General features: G+C 37.3%; 1 protein-coding gene across 9 annotated transcripts in view; it reads right to left on the bottom strand.

Annotated features, from left to right (window-relative positions):
- LOC106074254 (myocyte-specific enhancer factor 2A-like) overlaps positions 1-15,882 on the bottom strand; it is a 94,050-nt gene that overhangs the window by 63,373 nt on the left and 14,795 nt on the right. For 5 of the 9 annotated variants that reach the window (XM_056029448.1, XM_056029529.1, XM_056029458.1 and 2 more), the window contains one exon: positions 8,841-8,911. The gene's annotated coding sequence lies outside the window, so the exon portion shown is untranslated. Of the gene's footprint in view, positions 1-7,589; positions 7,776-7,871; positions 8,037-8,840; positions 8,912-10,232; positions 11,035-15,882 lie in introns of those variants that run through there. The other 4 variants (XM_056029466.1, XM_056029506.1, XM_056029479.1 and 1 more) reach the window with 3 other exon arrangements.

Raw genomic sequence — 15,882 nt, 5'->3', positions numbered from 1 at the left:
TACTGTGACGATTGGTCTGGGTTCAATTTCGTGCATGTAACATTAGTGCGCATGAATCTATACTGCTAGACAGCGGCTGGATCACATGTAACATTAGTGCGCATGAATCTATACTGCTAGACAGCGGCTGGATCACATGTACTATTAGTGCGCATGAATCTATACTGCTAGACAGCGGCTGGATCACATGTACTATTAGTGCGCATGAATCTATACTGCTAGACAGCGGCTGGATCACATGTACTATTAGTGCGCATGAATCTATACTGCTAGACAGCGGCTGGATCACATGTACTATTAGTGCGCATGAATCTATACTGCTAGACAGCGGCTGGATCACATGTACTATTAGTGCGCATGAATCTATACTGCTAGACAGCGGCTGGATCACATGTACTATTAGTGCGCATGAATCTATACTGCTAGACAGCGGCTGGATCACATGTACTATTAGTGCGCATGAATCTATACTGCTAGACAGCGGCTGGATCACATGTACTATTAGTGCGCATGAATCTATACTGCTAGACAGCGGCTGGATCACATGTACTATTAGTGCGCATGAATCTATACTGCTAGACAGCGGCTGGATCACATGTAACATTAGTGCGCATGAATCTATACTGCTAGACAGCGGCTGGATCACATGTACTATTAGTGCGCATGAATCTATACTGCTAGACAGCGGCTGGATCACATGTACTATTAGTGCGCATGAATCTATACTGCTAGACAGCGGCTGGATCACATGTAACATTAGTGCGCATGAATCTATACTGCTAGACAGCGGCTGGATCACATGTACTATTAGTGCGCATGAATCTATACTGCTAGACAGCGGCTGGATCACATGTACGCTCAAGTTGAGTGAAAAGAACAGACAAATTCAAGTAGTTCAGAATACAGAATAAACATGTAATAGAATAGCAACATTTTCCAAATTCCAAATCTTTTTAGTTCCTTGAAATATTCAAACAATACAACGACCCAAACACTGTAGACCTTTGATACAAACTAGACAAATTGAGAGATCTAAAAGAAAATTAGTAGAAAAACTAAACAACGGATCTAAGTCAACCTGTCGAACTGTAATACAATATCACAGCGTCAACTCAGTGCACCTGTAAGATCAACACACAATTCAACCAGATTTTTTCAGCGCTCTTTTTTTTTTTTATATCAACGTAAAATGACAGGTGTAAAGAAAACTCGGTCGACCATCAGCACAGGTTCTCAATTAATTGAATTGGATGCCCTCGGCGATGTTACTTCTGTGCCAGATGACGACTTGCCAATAAATCAGAAAACACAGCCTCAACAAGAGTAGTCTGTGACGGTGCATGCGAGATAATCCAGCTGCTCTGCAGAGTTGAATCTTTTTTTTTTTTTACCAGCCTCAAATGGTGAGCTCAGTGGACAGTAATAGAGAAAACAAAGATGACCATAATGTAGGCAACCAAATATCCAAGGACATAGCACGTGATGGTAACGATTGAGAGGCTGACCACAGTCCACCATGCCGTGGGGGCCGTTTTAAGTTTTTTCTGCGGTAGCTCCTACATCCTCACCTTACTATGGCTTTCAAGAAACTGTGACAACTCTGGTTTCATGAGCTTCCAGTTGACCGAGTTCTGATTTCTAGGTTATAGCATTTCATTGGTCAAAAGATAGCCAAGGTTTTTGTGTCCATTGTTCACCGATACTTTCACACACGTTGGATTGCCGGAGCATTGAGTTCAATCAAGGGCTCACCATTTTAAAAACCTTTCATTTGAGAAATTACACCTCTTTTAAATGCGCGCGTGTGTGGGTATGTGCATGCAATGTGTGTGTGTGTGTTGTGAATTCATCATTTAAATGCAAAAAAAAAATATGTACAAAAACATCAAATCAAAACTATAATGAATTTATGAATAATGTATTGGTCCCGTTTTGACTGTAAGTTAAGTCTTGTGAATTGAGAAGTAGATGTTTATTTCTTTGGATCAGACATTGGGCTAGTAGTTAACGATCTCTCATAAGTAGACAGGCAAGACATGGAAGCCATTCAAATGGTATTAGAAGACTACTGTGTACTCTTCACTAGTCTTCACTCACAATTTCTGCCAAAACAAAAGAAAGTTAGAGTGACATGTGCAAAGGCTGAGATGACGTGTGCGTCAAGCATTACAGACATCACTTCCATCTTGTCATGTAGAAATGATATTTAATGAAAACGTCATTAAACTCTTCATTAACCTACACAAACAGACACAAAGCGTCCATTAAAACCAACCCGCCTGTTTTCATATTTTTTTTTCTGTTTTAATCTCGAAAAGAAAAACAATTCTCGAGAAGCGAGTGGATGCCATGGTTTTAGTTGTCTCCCCGAGAGACGTCCCCGGAGCTTTCAGTCCTTATGCCTTGACGATGACAAATGAATGCTAAGCATAACATCTCACAGCCGTCATTGACAAGCAAACGGAGCTCCCTCCCCTCCCTGTTCTAATTTCCAAGAGGTAGGGTGGAGGATGAGAACGACTGGAAACTAAGAGATGAAAAAGGGAAAACTAAATTTGATGTTTTAATCCTTCATGACGTCGTCTTAAAAAGCGTGTACATTGAAATAATAGAATCTAGGGCTGTAGGACAAGGAAGATGAGGGCCAGTAGTAATAATAATCATGATTTAATGTATATAGCACTTTTATGAAATATAAAATATGCTAAAGGCGATATGGGAATATTTAACAAATCGACCACCCGAGCACAATGGTGGCAAAATATGTATGTCACAGCTGGGGCTGCGTAGCCACGTGAAATACAACACAACTCATGAATCTTCGGACTCGAAGACAAGCCTTTATCTATCTATCTATCTATCTATCTATCTATCTATCTATCTATCTATCTATCTATCTATCTATCTATCTATCTATGCCCTATATATTTTATATATCTATATCTTGATATTTTATATTATATATTTTATATCAATGGGAAGTGAGTCCTAAACCTTTGGGCTGTGTACTGTGTAGGCACGCAAACTAAGTGTTGAAAAACATACAGGTTATTTAAATTTCATTTTGGCCATTGAATATTAGTTAGAGACAGTGCAACACAGGTTGGGTATATTATGAAACACAGGTTTGGTCTATTATAAAACACAAACTTGATACATTATGAAACACAAACTGGATATAATATGAAGCACAGCCTAGATGTGTTATGAAACAGCCGGGGAATATTGTCTCTGTGAAGACAAAACGTCAGCGAACTGTTGATTTTATATAAATAAATATTATATACATAAATATACATTTAGCATGGAAATGACTTCCAATAAAAAAAATGTATCTAAAGTTTGAATGATATTTAATGGAATCAAAGCTGAAATCCAAACCTCAGCACGTTGTCAATGGAGATTTACATTCATTCCATCCATACGGTATAGATAAAGGTAGCGGTGAACTATGCTGAACATATTCTATAGATGTGAGAGAGACAAACATTGTGTGTGTGATGGAGACAAACACTGAGTGTGTGAGAGAGAGACAAACATTGAGTGTGTGAGAGAGACAAACATTGACATGTCAACAGAAAACTACAAGCTCAAACTCACTGAACTCTATAAAGAAGCAAAGAGTAATAAATGTCATTTGGTTTTGGAGCAGACAAAAGTTGAGGGCCTCAGAAAATAACATGTAAATAAAGCAACAAGGCCGGACAAGGACAGAATAGACAAGTGAGAAATAGATTAGAATGGAATTAGTTTTCAATTTCTTCCTCGTTCCAAGAGACACTGAAACGTGGCCAAAAAAAAATGTATACAAATTTGGTAAAGAATGTTAACATGAGTTAATGTTGTATCTAATGGATGGAGCAGCATTAGCAGGTAGAGCGAGTAATTCCTTATATAACGTTTCAACATGTAGACTGTCTGCAGAGGTACAGCGTGAGAAGAATAATAGATAGATACATTATCTATCTGTATGAGACAAAGTGAGGGAGAGAGAGAGAGAAAAAGAGAGGGTGAAGAAGGATGGTAAAAGAGTGTCAAAAATGCGAACTGCTTGGATAGAAAATATTCAAAGGAATAAAAAAGAAAACTAACCAAGATAGTGGAAGAGAAGTGTGTTTTGTTACAATGATAAGATGGAAGAGGGCATAAGAGAAGTATGTTAAAGAAGACAGAAGAGAAGTATGTTAGAGAAGACAGAAGAGAAGTATGTTAGAGAAGACAGAAGAGAAGTATGTTAGAGAAGACAGAAGAGGACAGAAGAGAAGTATGTTAGAGAAGACAGAAGAGAAGTATGTTAGAGAAGACAGAAGAGAAGTATGTTAGAGAAGACAGAAGAGAAGTATGTTAGAGAAGACAGAAGAGGACAGAAGAGAAGTATGTTAAAGAAGACAGAAGAGAAGTATGTTAGAGAAGACAGAAGAGAAGTATGTTAGAGAAGACAGAAGAGAAGTATGTTAGAGAAGACAGAAGAGAAGTATGTTAGAGAAGACAGAAGAGCAGTATGTTAGAGAAGACAGAAGAGGACAGAAGAGAAGTATGTTAGAGAAGACAGAAGAGAAGTATGTTAGAGAAGACAGAAGAGAAGTATGTTAAAGAAGACAGAAGAGGACAGAAGAGAAGTATGTTAGAGAAGACAGAAGAGAAGTATGTTAAAGAAGACAGAAGAGAAGTATGTTAGAGAAGACAGAAGAGAAGTATGTTAGAGAAGACAGAAGAGAAGTATGTTAGAGAAGACAGAAGAGAAGTATGTTAGAGAAGACAGAAGAGAAGTATGTTAGAGAAGACAGAAGAGAAGTATGTTAGAGAAGACAGAAGAGAAGTATGTTAGAGGAGACAGAAGAGGACAGAAGAGAAGTATGTTAGAGAAGACAGAAGAAAGCATTAGTAAACAAGATCAAGATATTGCCAACATTTTAGAATAGATTCTTTCTAGTAATTGGCGTGGGCTGTAACTACGGAAAGTTGCAGTTACCAGGAGACTGTTATTGTGTATTGCACTTGTTCATCATGTACACCAACACACACACACACACACATCAATGCACACATTTGCGTCGATCCCAGTTCTCCTTCCACCCACTAGGTTCTATACGTCCAAGTTCAAAGTTCACCGATGAACGTGATGACATCACAGATAGTGATCAACTTACAAAGCGTTTAGTTCATGTTCCAAAAGACTGAATACACGCCTTCAGAGTTTTACTTCATGGGACAACAAAAAAAAAGGAAAAGGTGGGGTGGGGGATGTTCAAAGACCAGGATATGGAGCAACATAGTGTGTCCTCTGTCTCCTTACTTCATCTCAGTTCTTTTTTTTTTTTCTTTTTCTTAATACCTCCAACGAATAGATGTCCTTTCATACGACCAATACAGTCATTTACATATTGCTTTTAGTTCAAGAACCGGAAGTTACATGGTACTGGCAAATATTTTTAGTTCAGGTATACCTAATTATAGTATGGCAGCATATTAATAACTGTTCACCCAGCAACATGCATAAATTGACTTATGCAACAATATGTTTTGATTTGTATTTCTTTCCACAGCGCCTCATTAGCTCAAGAATCACTCATTTTAAATTCAGTTTCCCATTTCTTCCAATGACTCTACTTCCCTTGCAATATTCAAACAGATTCTCGCCAGGATGTTGTTGTACTTAAAGGCCCGGATGAAAATAAAAGATCAAACTAAAAAGATAAACGAAACATTGAGCTCATCAACGATTTGAACAGAGTCAGTCCTTTGTCCTGTACACAGTTCTTCACCAGCATTATGAACTTCAGACAACAAATCAACCAGCCGTGTCTGCAGTTGTATACTGCACCAAGGCCTTTAGGTTTGTTTGCTTGTAGATGCACGTTTAACACACAGACATGAGAGATAGAATCTGCAATGTTCAAAAGTTAATCTGATGGTACGTGTTCTTGGCCAGAGGGAAATACTTGCGTATGACATGTGGCCGAAATCAAGTGCGGACCAACCTTAGCTGAATTGAAACAAAGTTCAGACTTGAGTCGATTAGATCTAGTTTTCATTTTCACTATGGCAGACGCTATGACTGACATTAAATCATAAGCACATCGGGAGTTTCAATCAGGAACTCCAGGGATTCTCAAAGATGAGTTTTTTGTAGGCCTATACAACGTTTTGAATATTGCTGTTTATCTAATTTATGCTTGTCCCAAAAAAAGGAAATGCTCTAAAACTGATGTAGTAAGGATAAGACTCACGATGTTTATGATGTATCGAAACCAGAGAATCAATGAACACAAAGACCAAGTCACAGAAATCATCCAGAAGACATGTTTTGTTTCTTGACAGAAAAAAAGTGATCAGATCTTGTCAGAATACTATCTTTTTTACGGAAATCACGTGACACGACTTGAAAGAAAACACAAATCAATTTGTCTTAACTGAAGGTATGAGTCACACTATTTTTGAAAGTCCTTATATTTTAATCGCATCGAATCTTTGCATCAATGCATCAAGAAGAACGGGTGCCAATGACAAGATTCTCAAACTTTCTCTGAGCAGAGCAGTGTTCTTGGGGGGGGGGGGGGGGGTACTAGAAATCCTAACTTTGTTAGCTTTAGTCCAATGAATCCGTCGTTCATAAGACTATTATGGAATAGTTTACAAAATATACAATGTTCCTAATAATAATTTCATCATTTTTAAAGGCTCAATAATTTAAACACATTTTTGTAAAGCTTAATAGTTTAAACTTTTTTTTTTTAAATTGCTTAACTATTTGACTATAAGATATATTATATAGTTAATTTATTGGTCTAAACAAATGGAAATTCAGCTCAACAACAGGTTCTCCAAATGATGACATTTCATTTTTTAGCAACATGTCTTACATGAATACACACATCAATAACTAAACATTTATCCCAAAAAAATAAAAATAAAACTTAAAACGAGTTCATTCTACATGTGCAAGAACTCAAAGGCTGCTTCAAGTTGGTAAAACCTCAAACACATATACCAGCGAGTTTGGAAGCATCAATACATAAGAAGAAACACTTTGGACATTAGATAGGAACCTTTACGTGAACTAGAAGTATTGTCATAGACATGGGAAAAATATAGGCGAGACATTCCATTCGACTAAAAAATAAAACTGATAACACTTTGTTGGGGGGGGGGGGGGGGTTCCAAGGAAGAAAATGAAACAAGAAAGAATTAAAAATGAGAGAAAGAAACAAATAAGAGTGTAATAAGAAACCTAATAACGAATGCAACGAGAGAAAAATAGAAAATGAAATAAGAGAATGTAAGTTAAAGAAACAAAAGGAAATTGTACATCTAGATGTCTACAAATAACAGACGAATCAATGGATAGACAAACATCAGTAGCAAAGGAAATACTTTGGAGAGTCTGTAGAACAATGGGAAACTAATCGAGCAAAACGTTTGCGTATAGATAAACAGAAAGTCACTAGTACTTATGTGACAAAGAAAGTATCAACTTTAAATTAATCTATAAACACATTAAAAAAACAACTTTATGTCAATATCCTATCGTGTGTGTCTATTTTGTTTTGTCTGATAATCAGATGAACACATTACACAGTAAAACTCACTTGAATTCCACTTTGAATCACATGGAAATTAATGTTATCTACAACTTTCTACATTGAACTTGTGTCCAATATGGAACATTTTCAAAGTCGAAATCTTTATCAAAAGTTCAAGAAAAGATTTGTGAATCAAGAAAGATCATGACCACAACTTCTTGCACGACTGTTCTTATCACAAGGAAATTATCCAAATACAGCCAATTCTACAACTATTTTTAAAGCGGAATGTTTTTGTTAGTTAAAGATAAGAATTATGAATCAAAATGTAAAAAAAAAAATAGTTACCAAAAAGCTTGATCCGCAAGTTTTGTTTTAAGAAAGGTCATTGATGTCACGAAAAGTAACAATGTTCAGTTCAACTGTTTGCTTATGTAAAGTCGGAACTGTCGTTAGTTTCTGAAGTGAGTCGGCAGGCGAGTGCGGGTGAGTTACAATGACAGGTGAGCATCACTAAAGACAGGGGGAAAAAACGGGTGAAAAGGTCAAGAAGTCAAAACTAATGGTCAACGCGGATCTTCGCTAAGGTGGGACGTGGACAAAAGATGGTCAGCTAACTCGAACCGGTGCAGGTCAAGTGACCACATGGGACGCACGCGACTTGAAGAAGCGCAGGGCAGAAGTGATGTCCAGAAGGGCCAAGGATCAGTTTTGACTGTGACATTTTTAATAACAACGTACGGGGCGGGGTTCTGGTTCACCGGGTCAAGACGAACAGGTCAAACGCAATGTCAAGTGAGTAATAAAACGGCATTGAGGCGCTCATTGTCACCACCAGAAAGTTGTTTTTAATGTCATACCACAGACAGCGTAGGAAACTCTTCTCTTTCTGTAACCCCTATTTCTTACTTTATGTATTTTTAAATTAAAAAAAAAAATGCGGGCCCGCGGCCATCAACTATGAACGGACAAAACTTCGTTGTTTTCAATGTAGCACGTAGACACTTCTTACAAACGTAAGTATTTGATAGTTTTAAAATCGGAGGCTCCCTCTTCCCCCCCCCTCCTCTTATTTTATGCAGCTTCCTACCCGTTCCTAATGTTGAGGCATCTAGATTTGATGTTCAAAGTACAGAGTGAGGAGAGGAAGCAGCAAAGTAAAATTCCATTCATGAAAGAAATATCTATTGCGCCCTTCATTTCGCTACCACTAAACACGCAATGTCGTGAGACAAATATGCACGCTCCCCCATACACAGTAGCAAGAGATACAGTACTCACACACACAATCATACATATATTTGTTTATGTACTCACCTCCCTACGGATCGTAGCTCCTGTACTCATCAAGCTCTATGTCACGTGACTCTCTTCTAAGCTTCATTCATCTGTTGAAACAAACAGAAAAACAAGACCCTGATTAGCTGCCACGACTCGGCACATGCTACCCACGTTAACGAGGGCCCCCCCCCCCCCCCAATGCCAGCACCACATGTTTGCAGTCACAGGGAACACAAAACACATCCAATTGCAACTGAAAATTGGAAACTTTTTTTTTTTTTTTGGGGGGGGTGGGTGGGGGGGTTCTATTCACAAGAGATCATCTCGTAAAAATGAAAAGAAAACTGAACAACGCTGTTTACAAAAGAGTAGAGGAAGTGAGAAAATAAAAATTCTCATACAAAGAGACTTGGAAATCCAGGTTGTTGTTTTTTTTTCTTGTGTAAAATTGTAGGGAAATCCAGTTCAGGAAATGAGTAGCTACTTATTCTGATAGTGGCAAGTTATAGAGGTTGAAGGAATGAATTGAAACATTCATGAAAGTAAACTTTGACAGAAAGTTAATCTTATTACAAAATGCCTCAGCGTTTGTCTTCTACCTAAAGTACGCCTAGCTCACGAGGCGTGGGAACAATGGGGGTGATAAGAAGATAGATAGAAAATCTCTGAGCCAACAATTATCTATAAGTAGACAACCGAGCAATAAGATTGACAACATTGCAGCAAAGTAAGAAACCTATTCATATTGCAACTCAGCGGTAAGCCCCTAACAATGAAGTATTACTTCTCGGTGACAAACCACTACCTACATCTATTGCACTCTGCGGTAAGCCAAGGCCGCTGTTATTTTATATATATATATATATATATATATATATATATATATATATATATATATATATATATATATATATATATATATATCGTCGGCTTCGGGTGAACCTCTCCGCAGTAAACCATTAATGACACAACAGCCGAGTGCACCCTTGTTTCTTACACCAACAATACACATAAGATTTTGTGATGCCAACTTTCACTAAGACATACGATGAGAATCATCCATTGATCTGTAATCATTAATTGATCTGTAATCATTACTGCTTTGGCTGGGTTGGATTGGCTGTATTATTTAGCCCACAGCAATTAAAGGTGCATACATTATCCATGTTTAACACAGACTGCACATGAGTAGATCGTAACTCGAGCTACTAAAGACCAGGAGACAACAGCCATTTCATACTTGTTACTTTAGTCTATTATTGTTGATGTTGTGGCAATGGATGAACCCCGTTTTCTTTATTCGGTTATTGTGAAAAACAAAATTGAATTGAAGAGAAACGGCACAGAATTTTTCCAAATCTAATAGATACAGGCATCTTAAGACGAAAACACATTTATAAAAAAAAAACGAAAAAAAAAGTTGTTTACCTCGTTGGCATTAAAGTAACTACTTAGTTTTCTAAATCAAGACCATCAACTCCAATTTAAAACATAATCCAATAGTCAACCACAGTTATGGAGTTCTCCAATGTATTTAATGACATGAAATGTTAAGCTTGATTAGGTTTCTCAGGCTAGTGTTACACTATTACACAATACACTAGGAGCTCTAACACTAAACAAGCACCGTGCTGGCATAAAAATAGACCCTTGTATTTTATTATATCTAAAAGTAACCGGATTTCTTTTTTAAAACATAGATCCTTCGAAAATAACAGCAATGTGTTTGTTTCAGTCGAGTGGTCTAGAGACAATTAAAAGTGAAATCTTGGCAACAAGGGGGAGTTGCTCGAGTTGTTTCCCCTTCCAAAGAGGTCACCACGTTGACCCCAGGACAGCTAACAAACAAACAAACACTAGAGCGAAATCTTTGGCAACAAAGAGACCCCCTGCTAGTCGGACAGTCAATAATGTGTCCAGAAACACACGGAACGGAAAATCCGGTCAGTCCCTGATGGCAGGTGAGTCGTTGGTCAAAGTCCAGATGAGGGGTGAGGAAAGAAAAGGGGGGTGGGGAGGAGGCTAGCGAAGCAGCACTTTCTGAACAAAGGCATGCGAAGCACTCTCTCCGTCCTAAGCAAGTCACACTCAATTGGCACCGGGCCATGGGTTGGAGAAGATGCCGCGTTGGCAGCTTGACAAGTTTTTTTTCCTCTTCAAGTTCACTGCCCTGGGTTTCAGAACTGAACATTCTCTGTCGTAAATGTTGACAGAAACATTTCTGAGAGGATCTAGAGGATGCACGGTACAAGAAATACATTTGGTTCATACACTATAATCGGTGCAAGAAATAGATTTGATTCAATAAAAACACTTATTTCATGGAATACATTTGGCTCAAGAAATGTATCTGGTTACTGAGGACCATTTGATTCAAGAAATATATTTGGTTCTAGTAGTAAATCTGGTTACTGAGGACCATATGATTCTAGAAATATATTTGATTTAAGTAATATGTCTGGCTACTGAGGATCATATATGTTTCAAGAAATATATTTGGTTCAAGAAATATATCTGGTTACTGAGGACCATATGATTCAAGAAATATATTTGGTTCAAGAAATATATCTGGTTGCTGAGGACCATATGATTCAAGAAATATATTTGGTTCAAGAAATATATCTGGTTACTGAGGGCCATATGATTCAAGAAATATATTTGGTTCAAGAAATATATCTGGTTACTGAGGACCATATGATTCAAGAAATATATTTGGTTCAAGAGATATATCTGGTTACTGAGGACCATATGATTCAAGAAATATATTTGGTTCTAGTAGTAAATCTGGTTACTGAGGACCATATGATTCAAGAAATATATTTAGATCAAGAAAACTGTATGATTCAAACATACTTTTGTTTTCTGAAATAAATAGTATTCACAAAAATACATTTAATTTGTGAAAAACATTTTCTTGAAGAAATATTTGTGAAAATGAATGTATTTGATTAGAGATATAGTAAATACTATCAACTGAAACAACTGGTTTAAAAATAGATTTGGCCCATTCCTTTTCAAGATTTTTAAAGTTTCAGGATACATTACATTTTTGTATGCAATAAAAGATTTCAACAACGTTTTATAGTGCAACTGAGGGAGTATACTAACTCATGTTCGTTCAAATGTAACAAAATCAAAACACTGCCTACAGATTTGTAGAACGAAATTCGCTTGAAAATTGGTGCTGATAATTTAAGTTGTTTATCATCTGCCATAAATTATGGTGACATTATTATCTAGGATGTATTATATTGAAATCATTATCTATGGTGCACTATGGTGACATTATTATCTAGGATGTATTATATTGAAATCATTATCTATGGTGCAATATGGTGACATTATTATCTAGGATGTATTATATTGAAATCATTATCTATGGTGCACTATGGTGACATAATAAAAAAAAAGGAGGGTGGAGGGAAGAACGTGTGTGTCCGGCCTTGAGAATGTGGACACAAGACACGGCTACTGCTGAGGCTATAGAATCCAAGTGTTTACTCTCACCAAAGAACAGTAAGCCCCTCCCACAAGTTTAAAAAGAAATGCCATCGCCATCTTGAGGCCAGGAAGGAAAGCTCGCAGTCCAACAAAAAGGATGTTCTTCTTAAACGACCAGACAAAGAGTGAGCTGGGGGGGGGGGGCAATTGGAATTGTTTCATTCACCACCACCACCCCCTTTCCAAATCTTTACACTTAAAACAAAGAAAGAAATCAAGTCTCGATGAAGGGAAAGAGTCTGATGAGAAAAAAAAGAAAAGAAAAAAGAGCCTCCCAACAAAAGGGCAGATACTTCAGAGGCATCAATGTCAATCGCTGCATAGCAACATTTCATACAGCTTGTCGATCAAGACTAATTGAGCTTGGGCATTCCGGGGACAACATCGTGTGGCCTGTTCAAAGGAGGTTGATACAATAACTAGGCCGTACTCGGAGCTCATAGGGGGCCGAGGAACATTAAAAAATAATCGATCTCCTTTTTTTTTTTTGTTTTGTTTTAGATGAAAAAAGACTGAACTGGATTGGGCCAAATCTTGACACCAAGCTGTGACCTACACGAAATGTCCTATTCCCACTAGTTCAAAAACACTCATTCGTGCAAGGTTTAGTTAATATTCTACAAAAGCAAAGCCTTGTACAGAGGTACTATTGCCGTAGCTATATAACGTGTGAAGAAGAATCTGCAGACTAACAATGAAAAGCATAATACTGTTACACACATGTGGGAATTCTAAGCCTGCACACAGGCATACATCTGACACCAGCGGAACTATCGATCCTCTGTGGTGAGTTCTGACAACAACTCTACTCACACTCGATGTTGACCTTATACTTTCAGCACACAGCAGCCTATTCATGTCATATGTAGATCTACTAAATAGAGATATAGTTTTAAACTGTAGAATCGCCCCCGCCCCCTTTATGTGTTAAATCACTAAACTGAACCAAGACTTGTGCGTAACTCAGCAAACAGCAAAGTTTAGTTCTAATGGTGACCAGAAATGTCAGTTGCCAAGCCCGATCATCCCAATTATCAACACGGTGGTTATTTCTGCTCAAGCTGAAGAAGAGAAAAGCTCCCACCCCCTTCCCTAGACACTTTTCTTCAAGAATATTGTCGTCGAAGACATATTTTTGTTTTGTTCTCCTTTTCCGTTTCCTTCCCTGGCCCCATGTGTCCACTCTTCAGCGTTGTAGTCTAGTCTGTTTCAAGGGGAGGAGGGAGGGGGGAAACGGCTTGCGGCTGGGAGTAACCGACTGAGTACAAAATGCCAGAGTTCTCTGCTCCTGCGTCACCAGCATTGTCGCGGGGCACTAGCAGGAAGCGACCAAGAAGGACACGATACACGACGGTACTTGTTGCTGTATTCAAGGCCGCCAGTGACGCAAACACAAGAAATAAATACATGTAACACCAAAGAAGAAAAAAAAAAGGAGTCAGGAGGACGTGGGATGAAGGAAAACGCCTTACCAAAAATAGGAAAGAGCGTGAATGGAGACATGGGGGGAGACATACCTTTTATTGGAAACATTAGCTGCACGCGACTGGGTTGTTGTTGTCTAACAAAACTTGACACATCTGACAGGGTCAGATTCATTTGTATAGGTCAGTGGTTCTCGAACTGTCGTGCTCACAAAAGAGCGGGGCCTGAGGTTTACATGTTACACGGGCATTTTTGTTATAAGATGCTGTAGGCAAGGGTGAATCCAGAACGTTTATTTGCGGACACAAGGGAAGCTCTTTGATTGCGAGTATTTTCAGGGAATGCTAAGCGGAGAGGTAGATGAGGACATTCATTAATGTATAACTTTTTACAAATCTCTTCAATAAAAAACTCCGTCGCTTGAAATGGTTGTACCAAAGATCGAGAGTTTGTTTTAAAATGTGAAGCGAATTTTACTTCAAAACTAAAACACAAGTAAAATACAAAAATACTTTTTAACAAGAAAAAAACTTTTTTTTTTAATTAGACAATACCTCCTTTAAAAACTTATAGAGCGATTATTTTGTTCTTATTAAATGATGAATAATAGATTAAAATAAAAAAAGAATCATTTTTACCCCCCCCCCCTTTTTTTTTAACCTGGTTAAAGCGAATGTATAAATCTATTAGAATTTATAATATTCCAATGATTGGCCTCTACTTCTAGACTTAGATGACGGTGTGCAAAATATTCCTGAACATTAATTTATTACCCTCTTGAATGAATAGATACCCGAGGACATAAACAAGATTAAGATTTTCTAGTTTCCAAGCCAAATGTAAATTATTTTCTTTTATACTTTGGAAAATTATAAAGGTCAAACCAAAGTTTTCCAGTGTGGCCAACGAGCTAGTAATTCTTTTCCAACGATATAGCCTTTATGAACTGTCATATTTTTTTAGGAAAATCGTTAGAGATGTTTTCGAGAATCGCGTCAACTCATCCTTTGCCCACCCAGAAGGTTTCCCTCCAAAAATGTGACTTGAATAGAGGTTGTGTAATAAGACAATTTCTCTTTTATACTCTTTTATGCTCTTAAAAATTAAAAGTGAAACTCAAAATTCTTAAATTTGATCTAAAAATATTTTGCTAGCTTCTGTTGCAAACATGTAGCAGATTTACTAGGAATCAGCAAAAGTGTGAGATCCCTGGCATACGTCAATGTACATCGCAAAACAAATGTTCATTTGTCAAACCATTTTTTTCTCAGGTCTTTAACATAATTTGACATAAGTAAAAGTTCAAGTACCGCTTTCAAACCTTGCGATCTATTAGAGATTTTCATACATGGCGGAAAAACCTAGAGCAAGCTGTTTGGTGTATCCGGTGTACAAAATACAGGAATTATTGATAAGCTGTTTTTTTTTTAAAGTTACATGATAGTTTTGCACTTTTTAGCACTGCAGAATCCATTTTTGCAAGCACTTCTATTTGTTACTTTGTATCTTATCTTATCTTATATAATACAGACGTTACTTCAAAAAAGAAAATGACAATTGTAGTTGACAATTTTGAAGTTCAATTATGCGTAATTGACATTGGTTAGTTTATCATGGAAATTTCTAATAGGAGATTTTCGATTTTTGTTACTATAAACTAAACAACGTCAAGGACGCCAAACTGAACTTTTTGGTCAACTATATTCAAAGAAGAGCTATAATGAGAACAATATCTGAATGCCATTGCAGTTGATTTTCGTATCAAATCTCATTTATCACCGTTAGTTAGTTGACCATTTATATTTAAATGTTTTAATTCATGAGGGAAAGTCTAATGCTTCCTCCACAAACAATTTGTGTGCGTGCTACAAAAGGAGAGAGAGCTTAGAATATTTAATTTCGCAATGCTAAAAAGTGAACAAATTTATCATATACCTTTATTTTAAAACAAAAATCAAAACGTTATTTTGTACACCGGATACACCAAAAAAAAAGCTAGCTATTTATACTTTTTTCCCCGCCAAGTATGAAAATCTCCATTAGGGCAGATAATGGGAAGGTCATCTGTTTTTATGGCCACGGTTAAAAAGGTGCCTTGTGACCCTATGTAATGTCAGGTATCCATTAGAGTTGGGTGAAAATCCTTTAGCTA

This window comes from Biomphalaria glabrata, chromosome 1, assembly GCF_947242115.1.
Source record: "Biomphalaria glabrata chromosome 1, xgBioGlab47.1, whole genome shotgun sequence".
In the NCBI taxonomy this organism is placed as follows: domain Eukaryota; kingdom Metazoa; phylum Mollusca; class Gastropoda; family Planorbidae; genus Biomphalaria; species Biomphalaria glabrata.
Note: the sequence above shows the minus strand (reverse complement) of the source record. Positions and strands in the feature narration are given on the sequence as shown.